At 41.3% G+C, this 10,097-nt stretch overlaps 1 pseudogene; it reads left to right on the plus strand.

The window, feature by feature from the left end:
- LOC124673231 overlaps positions 1–10,097 on the plus strand; it is a 79,595-nt pseudogene that overhangs the window by 39,803 nt on the left and 29,695 nt on the right.

The following is a 10,097-nucleotide window of genomic DNA, read 5'->3' on the forward strand; positions in this document are numbered from 1 at the left end:
AAAATATGAGCATTATTGTGGAGCTTGTTAACTCCGGCATTGAGGGTTCGTGTAATCCTACGCAATGTGTTCATCATCCAACAAAAGTGTAGAGTATGCATTTATCTATTACGTTATGTGATCAATATTGAGAGTGTCCACTAGTGAAAGTGTAATCCCTAGGCCTTGTTCCTAAATACTGCTATCGCTACTTGCTTCTTGTTTCTTTGCGTTACTACTGCTGCAATACTACCACCATCAACTACACGCCTGACAAGCTATTTTTACGGCACCGTTGCTACTTATTCATACCACACTGTATTTCACTATCTCTTCGCCGAACTAGTGCACCTATTAGGTGTGTTGGGGACACAAGAGACTTCTTGCTTTGTGGTTGCGGGGTTGCATGAGAGGGATATCTTTGACCTCTTCCTCCCAGAGTTCGATAAACCTTGGGTGATCCACTTAAGGGAAAACTTGCTGCTTGTTCTACAAACCTCTGCTCTTGGAGGCCCAACACTGTCTACGAGGAAAGGAGGGAACGTAGACATCAAGCTATTTTACGGCGCCGTTGCCGGGGAGGAAAGGTAAAAAGGCTCTCATACTACGGTCTCGGGTAAAGTATTTTTACGGCGCCGTCGTGTGTGTGCTCGAAGCTATTTCCTTTAGATCCTGCAATTGCATCTTTTTGTTTCTTGTTTACACTAGTTTGGCATAATGTACAAGAGTGAGCTTCTTATTCTATTTCCTGATTTAAAACATGGATTGTTTGATGCGAAAATTAAAAAACCTATGAAATCTTATTTGCATCTTTGGTAGTAATATTAGTATGAACGCTTTGAACACCATTGTTGATAATGATATAGAAAGTTCTAAGCTTGGGGAAAGTCTGGTTTGCATGATATTTTTAGTCCCCCAAGCATTGAGGAGAAAATTTTCTTTGATGATACTTTGCCTCCTATTTGTGATGATAATGATAGTGGTCTTTTGATGCCACCTACTATGGAGAGTAAATTTTGTTGTGATTATACTATGCCTCCTACACTTGATGAGAATAATAATGATAGCTACTTTGTTGAATTTGCTCCCACTACAACTAATAAAATTGATTATGCCTATGTGGAGAGTAATAATTTTATGCATGAGACTCATGATAAGAATCCTTTATGTGATAGTTATATTGTTGAGTTTGCTCATGTTGCTACTGAAAGTTATTATGAGAGAGGAAAATATGGTTGTAGAAATTTTCATGTTACTAAAATGCCTCTCTATGTGCTGAAATTTTTGAAGCTACACTTGTTTTATCTTCCTATGCTTGTTACTTTGCTCTTCATGAACTTGTTTATTTACAAGATTCCTATGCATAGGAAGCATGTTAGACTTAAATGTGTTTTGAATTTGCCTCTTGATGCTCTCTTTTGCTTCAAATACTATTTCTTGCGAGTGCATCATTAAAACTACTGAGCCCATCTTAATGGCTATAAAGAAAAGAACTTCTTGGGAGATAACCCATGTGTTATTTTGCTACAGTACTTTGTTTTATATTTGTGTCTTGGAAGTTGTTTACTACTGTAGCAACCTCTCCTTATCTTAGTTTTGTGTTTTGTTGTGCCAAGTAAAGTCTTTGATAGTAAAGTAAGTACTAGATTTGGATTCTTGCGCAGAAACAGATTTCTTTCTTGTCACGAATCTGGGTCTAATTCTCTGTAGGTAACTCGAGAAAATTATGCCAATTTACGTGAGTGATACTCAGATATGTACGCAACTTTCATTCAATTTGAGCATTTTCATTTGAGCAAGTCTGGTGGCCTAATAAAATCCATCTTTACGGATCTGTTCTGTTTTGACAGATTCTGCCTTTTATTTCGCATTGCCTCTTTTGCTATGTTGGATGAATTTCTTTGATCCATTAATGTCCAGTAGCTTTATGCAATGTCCAGAAGTGTTAAGAATGATTGTGTCACCTCTGAACATGTTAATTTTTATTGTCCACTAACCCTCTAATGAGTTGTTTCGAGTTTGGTGTGGAGGAAGTTTTCAAGGGTCAAGAGAGGAGGATGATATACTATGATCAAGAAGAGTGAAAGCTCTAAGCTTGGGGATGCCCCGGTGGTTCACCCCTGCATATATCAAGAAGACTCAAGCGTCTAAGCTTGGGGATGCCCAAGGCATCCCCTTCTTCATCGATAAATTATCAGGTTCCTTCTCTTGAAACTATATTTTTATTCGGTCACATCTTATGTGCTTTACTTGGAGCGTCTGTGTGCTTTTGTTTTTTTTTGTTTGAATAAATTGGATTACATCATGCTTGTGTGGGAGAGAGACACGCTCCGCTGGTTCATATGAACACATGTGTTCTTAGCTCATAATATTCATGGCGAAGTTTCCTCTTCGTTAAATTGTTATATGGTTGGAATTGGAAAATGATACATGTAGTAATTGCTATAATGTCTTGGGTAATGTGATACTTGGCAATTGTTGTGCTCATGTTTAAGCTCTTGCATCATATACTTTGCACCTATTAGTGAAGAATACATAGAGCATGCTAAAATTTGGTTTGCATAATTGGTCTCTCTAAAGTCTAGATAATTTCTAGTATTGAGTTTGAACAACAAGGAAGACGGTGTAGAGTCTTATAATGTTTTCAATATGTCTTTTATGTGAGTTTTGCTGCACCGGTTCATCCTTGTGTTTGTTTCAAATAAGCCTTGCTAGCCTAAACCTTGTATCGAGAGGGAATACTTCTCATGCATCCAAAATACTTGAGCCAACCACTATGCCATTTGTGTCCACCATATCTACCTATACTACATGGTATTTTCCCGCCATTCCAAAGTAAATTGCTTGAGTGCTACCTTTAAAATTCCATCATTCACCTTTGCAATATATAGCTCATGGGACAAATAGCTTAAAAACTATTGTGGTATTGAATATGTAATTATGCACTTTATCTCTTATTAAGTTGCTTGTTGTGCGATAACCATGTTTGCTGGGGAACGCCATCAACTCATTGTTGAATTTCATGTGAGTTGCTATGCATGTTCGTCTTGTCTGAAGTAAGGGCGATCTACTACGAGTTGAATGGTTTGAGCATGCATATTGTGAGAGAAGAACATTGGGCCGCTAACTAAAGCCATGATTCATGGTGGAAGTTTCGGTTTTGGACAAACATCCTCAAATCTCTAATGAGAAAAGAATTAATTGTTGTCAAATGCTTAAAGCATTAAAAGAGGAGTCCATTATCTCGTTGTCTATGTTGTCCCGGTATGGATGTCTAAGTTGAGAATAATCAAAAGCGAGAAATCCAAATGCGAGCTTTCTCCTTAGAACCTTTGTACGAGGCGGCATAGAGGTACCCCTTTGTGAAACTTGGTTAAAGCATATGTATTGCGGTGATAATCCGGGTAGTCCAAGCTAATTAGGACAAGGTGCGGGCACTATTGGTACACTATGCATGAGGCTTGCAACTTATAAGATATAATTTACATGATGCATATGCTTTATTACTACCGTTGACAAAATTGTTTCATGTTTTCAAAATCAAAGCTCTAGCACAAATATAGCAATCGATGCTTTTCCTCTATGGAGGACCACTCTTTTACTTTCATTGTTGATTCAGTTCACCTATTTCTCTCCATCTCAAGAAGCAAACACTTGTGTGAACTGTGCATTGATTCTTACATATTTGCATATTGCATTTGTTATATTGCTTTGCATTGACAAGTATCCATGAGATATACATGTTATAAGTTGAAAGCAACCGCTGAAACTTCATCTTCCTTTGTGTTGCTTCAATACCTTTACTTTGAATTATTACTTTATGAGTTAACTCTTATGCAAGACTTATTGATGCTTGTCTTGAAGTGCTATTCATGAAAAGTCTTTGCTTTATGATTCAGTTGTTTACCCATGTAATATACATTGTTTTGATCGCTGCATTCACTACATATGCTTTACAAATAGTATGATCAAGTTTATGATGGCATGTCACTCCAGAAATTATCTTTGTTATCGTTTTACCTGCTCGGGACGAGCGAGAACTAAGCTTGGGGATGCGATACGTCTCCAACGTATCAATAATTTCTTGTGTTCCATGCCACATTATTGATGTTATCTACATGTTATATGCACACTTTATGTCATATTCGTGCATTTTACGGAACTAACCTATTAACAAGATGCCGAAGTGCCGGTTCCTGTTTTCTGCTGTTTTTGGTTTCAGAAATCCTAGTAACGAAATATTCTCGGAATCGGACGAAATCAACGCCCGGGTTCCTATTTTACCGGAAGCATCCGGAACACACGAGAACCGCCGGAGAAGGGGGCGGGGCCACCACACCACACCCGGCGCGACCAGGGGGGCGCCCCTAGGGTGTGGGCCCCCCGAAGCCCTCTGCGCCGCCTCTCCGCCTATATAAAGCCCACGACCTAAAAAACTCGGGGCGTTCGACGAAAACCACGAAACCTTCCGGAGCCGCCGCCATCGCGAAGCCAAGATCCGGGGGACGAGAGTCTCTGTTCCGGCACCCTGCCGGAGCGGGGAAGTGCCCCCGGAAGGCTTCTCCATCAACACCGCTGCCATCTCCACCGCCATCTTCATCACCGCTGCTGCTCCCATGAGGAGGGAGTAGTTCTCCCCGAGGCTGAGGGCTTCGCTGTAGCTATGTGGTTCATCTCTCTCCCATGTACCTCAATACAATAATCTCATGAGCTGCTTTACATGATTGAGATTCATATGAGTTTTGTATCACAATTCATCTATGTGCTACTCTAGTGATGTTATTAAAGTAGTTCTATTCCTCCCGCACGTGTGTAAAGACGACGAGTGTGTGCACCGTGTTAGTACTTGGTTTATGCTATGATCATGATCTCTTGTAGATTGCGAAGTTAACTATTGCTATGATAATATTGATGTGATCTATTCCTCCTACATATGCATGAAGGTTACGGTGTGCATGCTATGCTAGTACTTGGTTTAGTCTGTTGATCTATCTTACACTAAAGGTTACTAAAATATGAGCATTATTGTGGAGCTTGTTAACTCCGGCATTGAGGGTTCGTGTAATCCTACGCAATGTGTTCATCATCCAACAAAAGTGTAGAGTATGCATTTATCTATTCCGTTATGTGATCAATATTGAGAGTGTCCACTAGTGAAAGTGTAATCCCTAGGCCTTGTTCCTAAATATCGCTATCGCTACTTGCTTACTTGTTTCTTGCGTTACTCATCGTTGCAATACTACCACCATCAACTACACGCCGACAAGCTATTTTACGGCACCGTTGCTACTTATTCATACCACCTGTATTTCACTATCTCTTCGCCGAACTAGTGCACCTATTAGGTGTGTTGGGGACACAAGAGACTTCTTGCTTTGTGGTTGCAGGGTTGCATGAGAGGGATATCTTTGACCTCTTCCTCCCTGAGTTCGATAAACCTTGGGTGATCCACTTAAGGGAAAACTTGCTGCTGTTCTACAAACCTCTGCTCTTGGAGGCCCAACACTGTCTACAGGAAAGGAGGGGGAACGTAGACATCACACCCCAAGACCACAAGCTGGCCGCCCCCCTTGAAGTGGCCGGCCACCCCCTCCCAAACCCTAGCCGCCCCCTCTCCTCCATATCTTCCGCGTAGCTTTAGCGAAGCTCCGCCGGAGTTCTCCACCGCCACCGACACCACGCCGTCGTGCTTCGTCGGATTCAAGAGGAGCTACTACTTCCGCTGCCCGCTGGAACGGGAGGTGGACGTCGTCTTCATCAACAACCGAACGTGTGACCGAGTACGGAGGTGCTGCCCGTTCGTGGCGCCGGAACCGATCGTGATCAAGATCTTCTACGCGCTTTTGCAAGCGGCAAGTGAACGTCTACCGCAGCAACAAGAGCCTCATCTTGTAGGCTTTGGAATCTCTTCAAGGGTGAGACTCGATACCCCCTCGTTGCTACCATCTTCTAGATTGCATCTTGGCTTGGATTGCGTGTTCGCGGTAGGAAAATTTTTGTTTTCTATGCAACGTTATCCTACAATTTTCGCGTTGATGCCCCCAAAACCCATTTGTGGGGCTTTTAGGGCGGGGCAAATGGAGATGCTCTTTGCAGAATACGGCGAGGCTGAAATAACCGCAGATATATGGCATGGGGTGGCTAAATCGGTGCTCCAGTAGAGGACGCATTTTGTTGTGCGCTTAAAAAAAGTTCGTCACGTCAAATATTGCCTCATCGAACGCCGTATATTTGCGATGCCAGCTTGTGCGCTCTGCAAACTTCGAATCGCGTGCGTGCAGCCCAACTGCCATCTTGAAACCTACCCGTACGCTGCCACCATTGCTTGAGGACAAGTTCAATAGTGTAGCAAGTTGCTGGCTATCTATAGCCAGCTTAGAGTAATTTTATACAATAGTGAGCTACAAACTTGTGCTACTTTATCATTATGTGTCCACCTTTCACTCTCACAAGGTGTTTAGGAACACGTGCTAAACCTACCCATACGTTGCCACCATTGCCTGAGAGCAAGTTCAACAGTGTAGCATGTTGCTGGCTATCTATAGCCAGCTTAGAGTAATTTTATACAATAGTAAGCTACAAACTTGTTCTACTTTATCAATATGTGGCCCACATTTCACTCTCACAAGGTGCCTAGGAACACGTGCTAAGTTGATGCACCGCTATTTCATAGAGAATCAATTTTACTCGGAGCGATACCTTCGGCGCCGTTTTAGGATGAGAATCAAATTATTTGAACACATTATGAAGAAGGTGACTAAGTTTGATCGGTTCTTCGAGCAAAAGAGGAATTGTATCAGAGAACTTGGCCATAGCACAATTCAAAAAGTCATGATCGCATTGTGCATCATGGCATGTGGTGTTACAGCGGATCTTGTTTATGACCACTTGGCGATGGGTGAGAGTCAAGCCATCAAGTGTGTGAAGCACTTAGCAATTGTCCGAATGTTCGGTGAAAAGTACCTGAGAGCTCCCAATACTCAATACACAACAAGGCTTCAGGCTTTCAATAAAGCACATGGATTTCCATGTATTGGCTCAATTGATTGCACGCATTGAAGCTGAAAGAACTGTCAGTATTGCAGTATGGCATGAACAATTCAAATGAGACAAGAAGGATTCAACTATCATTCTTGAATCTGTGGTCGATCATGAGACTTGAATTTGGCATGCTTTTTTGGAATGCTCGGTTCTTGCAATGGCCTCAACGTCCTTCAACGCTCACCACTCATGACAAGGACTGCAATGGGTGAAGCTCCATCAGTGCTATTTCAAGCAAACGGACACACATACAAGATACAACTATGGCTACTAGTTTGCCAACGGCATCTATCTATAACGAAAATGCGTCTATATACTTCCGTAGTTAGATAAAGTTAAGAAAATTATTTCAGACCGAGGGGAGTAAAGAAGTTTACTCATTTTACTCCGTATATATTCTTCTTTGAAATACGGAGTATCTAAAATATTTTACACTAGTGCTTCTTTAAAATATAGAGTATCTAAAAGATTGTACACCAGTGCAGTGAGGGGATTCTTCTCCCTACATTCATAAATATAGATATATCTAAGTTCCCACAAATCTAATACATATATTTATGAACAAAGGTAATAAAGAAAAATAATAATGTACATGTGATGTCGAGGATTTGTTCACTCGAGTTATATATATATAGATATATCTTAATTTAGACAAATCTAAAACATCTATTTATGAACGGAGGATTTGTTCACTCGAGCTGTTGGCCTACCCAGCCACACGCCTTATCCGGCACACATTAAACTGAGATGAAGAAATTCCACTTTTGGTTCTTGAATTATAGGGAAAGTTCACTTTTGATTATAAAAGTTTTGTTTGGTTTAAAATAAACCTTAAACTCTCAGAATCATTCACTTTTAGTTCTTATCCCGGTTGAGCCAGGTAGATATCTGCCACGGTTGGAAAAAAACAAGACAACAGTGCAAGGGCATAGACAGTACCATGTTGATAGGCAAAGCAAGCTTCACATGAACTGGAAGAGAGAGAAATCGAGTGAGAAAGACTGGGAGTTAAGGGTTTCAATTTTTGCATTAAGATCTCTGCTAGCTTGGACTTTCTTGGGTTAAAACCAATTCAGTTGGTTGATTTTTTTTTCTTTCCATGTTAGCGATTTTCTCGACTTAATCAGAAAAGATGAAAAGTAAACTATTTAAAAAATTTAAGGTTGATTCTAAACAAAAATAATAATTATTAGGACGAAAAGTGAACTTACCCCAGAGTTTAAAGAGTTTAAAGCTGAGAAGTGGATTTTCTTCCACTGAGATGGATCGAAGTCTTTTTCGATGACCATTGCTATAGCCCAGTAATGAGGCGACGGCTGTGCCACCTTGTCCAGGTACAACCGCCATTGCTCGGGCCTATACTGTGCCTGTGGCCGGCGCTGCGATCGGCGTGTCAGAATCACACCTGTCGCCGCGCCCGTACGGCCTTTGCCAGCTAGCCGACGGTTCGCCGGACAGCGCGACGTCGCCGTCGCCGTCGACGTGACCTCCCACATGTTGACTCGATGCGCCTTATCCAGAAGAAAACAATACACATGTAAGCAATTAAGCATCGTTTAGCTGCATACAGGCACGTACTGTGTGAGTGAGGCATGCTAAGCTTAATTTAATTCGTTCGAACTCAACTCAACTCGTTCGCAGCCTCATCGACTTAGCCTGCCGCTGATCGCAGCATCTATCCGTAATTGATGCATTCGTCGTTACCGTGCACCAACGGTCACCCATGCCATTACTAAATCTGGGATCCATTTTCTCGAGGACAAGTGTAGGACTATATATTCTAGAGGATTACAGAGCTAGCCACGTACTGTCTTGGCAGACCGAAAGTACACTGCATACGTCAATTGTGGCAACTAGCAGTGATATATCCAGTTGCATGCCTTGCAGGGTTTATATTGCTACAGATACATGTCATCCTGTTTATACTGCCAAGTCAAGGAGCCTTGAACGAACACTAATTCGGCCCGTCAGGGCAGCATTCAGGCATGCGCGCAGCTCAGGGCATTTCAGCCGCCACCGGCGTACACGTACAAGATCGGAAATCCAGACTAACCAATCTGCAGAGTGCTACGCGTGGAACAAGCGCCGTATCGATCAATCGGATCCGATCGTCAACACTGCACTGCTCCGTATGAGCCATGGCACACGGCGCAGCGTGGATGATCTGACAAGCGTCGTTATATTAGCCACCGGACCAGGCCGCTCGACCAGATGCTGGCTGCTTCGAGAAGCCCCGATCTGAATAGCCCAATGACCAATTATTTAACCACCCAAAGTTGCATTCGAAATATATATGGAAAATGTAGGGTGGGCGCAAAGCACTATGTTTCATAAGCATTATATTTAATGTGTGCGATCTACAAGAGCAATACTACCTTAGTAATTTTTAGGTGACATCAGTTCAAACTGCTCTAGTTCATCCGTGTGTTTTGTTCTAATTATATGTTATAATATAGTTCCGTAATGTTCTCTTTCGAAGAACTACTACTCCGTATTTACTAATTTTAATATGTATATCCAAATATTATGTATTATTAAACATAATGTAAACCTATTTATTTTTATTTTCCAAATACTATTAGTTACTAGTTGACAACGTGTGGTCTACGATTTTAAATCCATAGCTATCAACGTTTTAGGTCCCAACATGAAGTCCGACAAAATATGACGATGGATTCATATACGTGTGCAAATGAAAAACACAGACATATTCATCCATTGAAAAATAAAAATATCCTTCAATGGACTAACATGTAATAATTTGTTCAACTCAATCAAACAAACTAAGCATCATATCATCTAGAGTAAAGCAACACTTCAACACAACTGATTGATTGACTGTATTTCAGAAGTTCAAGGGTGTTGGTATGCTAAAAAATAGTATGGAGCAAATCATAGGGGACAAAGAGTCAATTGACCTAAAGAAAGGGTATGAGGTGAGAAAGGAGTTACCAAAAATATACCTAGTAGTTTTTGATGCTGTATTAAAATAAGACATACTTGACCAACTGAATAGAATGGTTAAAGCCTTTGCAGATTCAAATAGTAGTAGTAGGATACTCTTGATACGACGTCGG

Source organism: Lolium rigidum, chromosome 7 (assembly GCF_022539505.1).
Source record: "Lolium rigidum isolate FL_2022 chromosome 7, APGP_CSIRO_Lrig_0.1, whole genome shotgun sequence".
Taxonomy (NCBI): Eukaryota; Viridiplantae; Streptophyta; class Magnoliopsida; order Poales; family Poaceae; genus Lolium; species Lolium rigidum.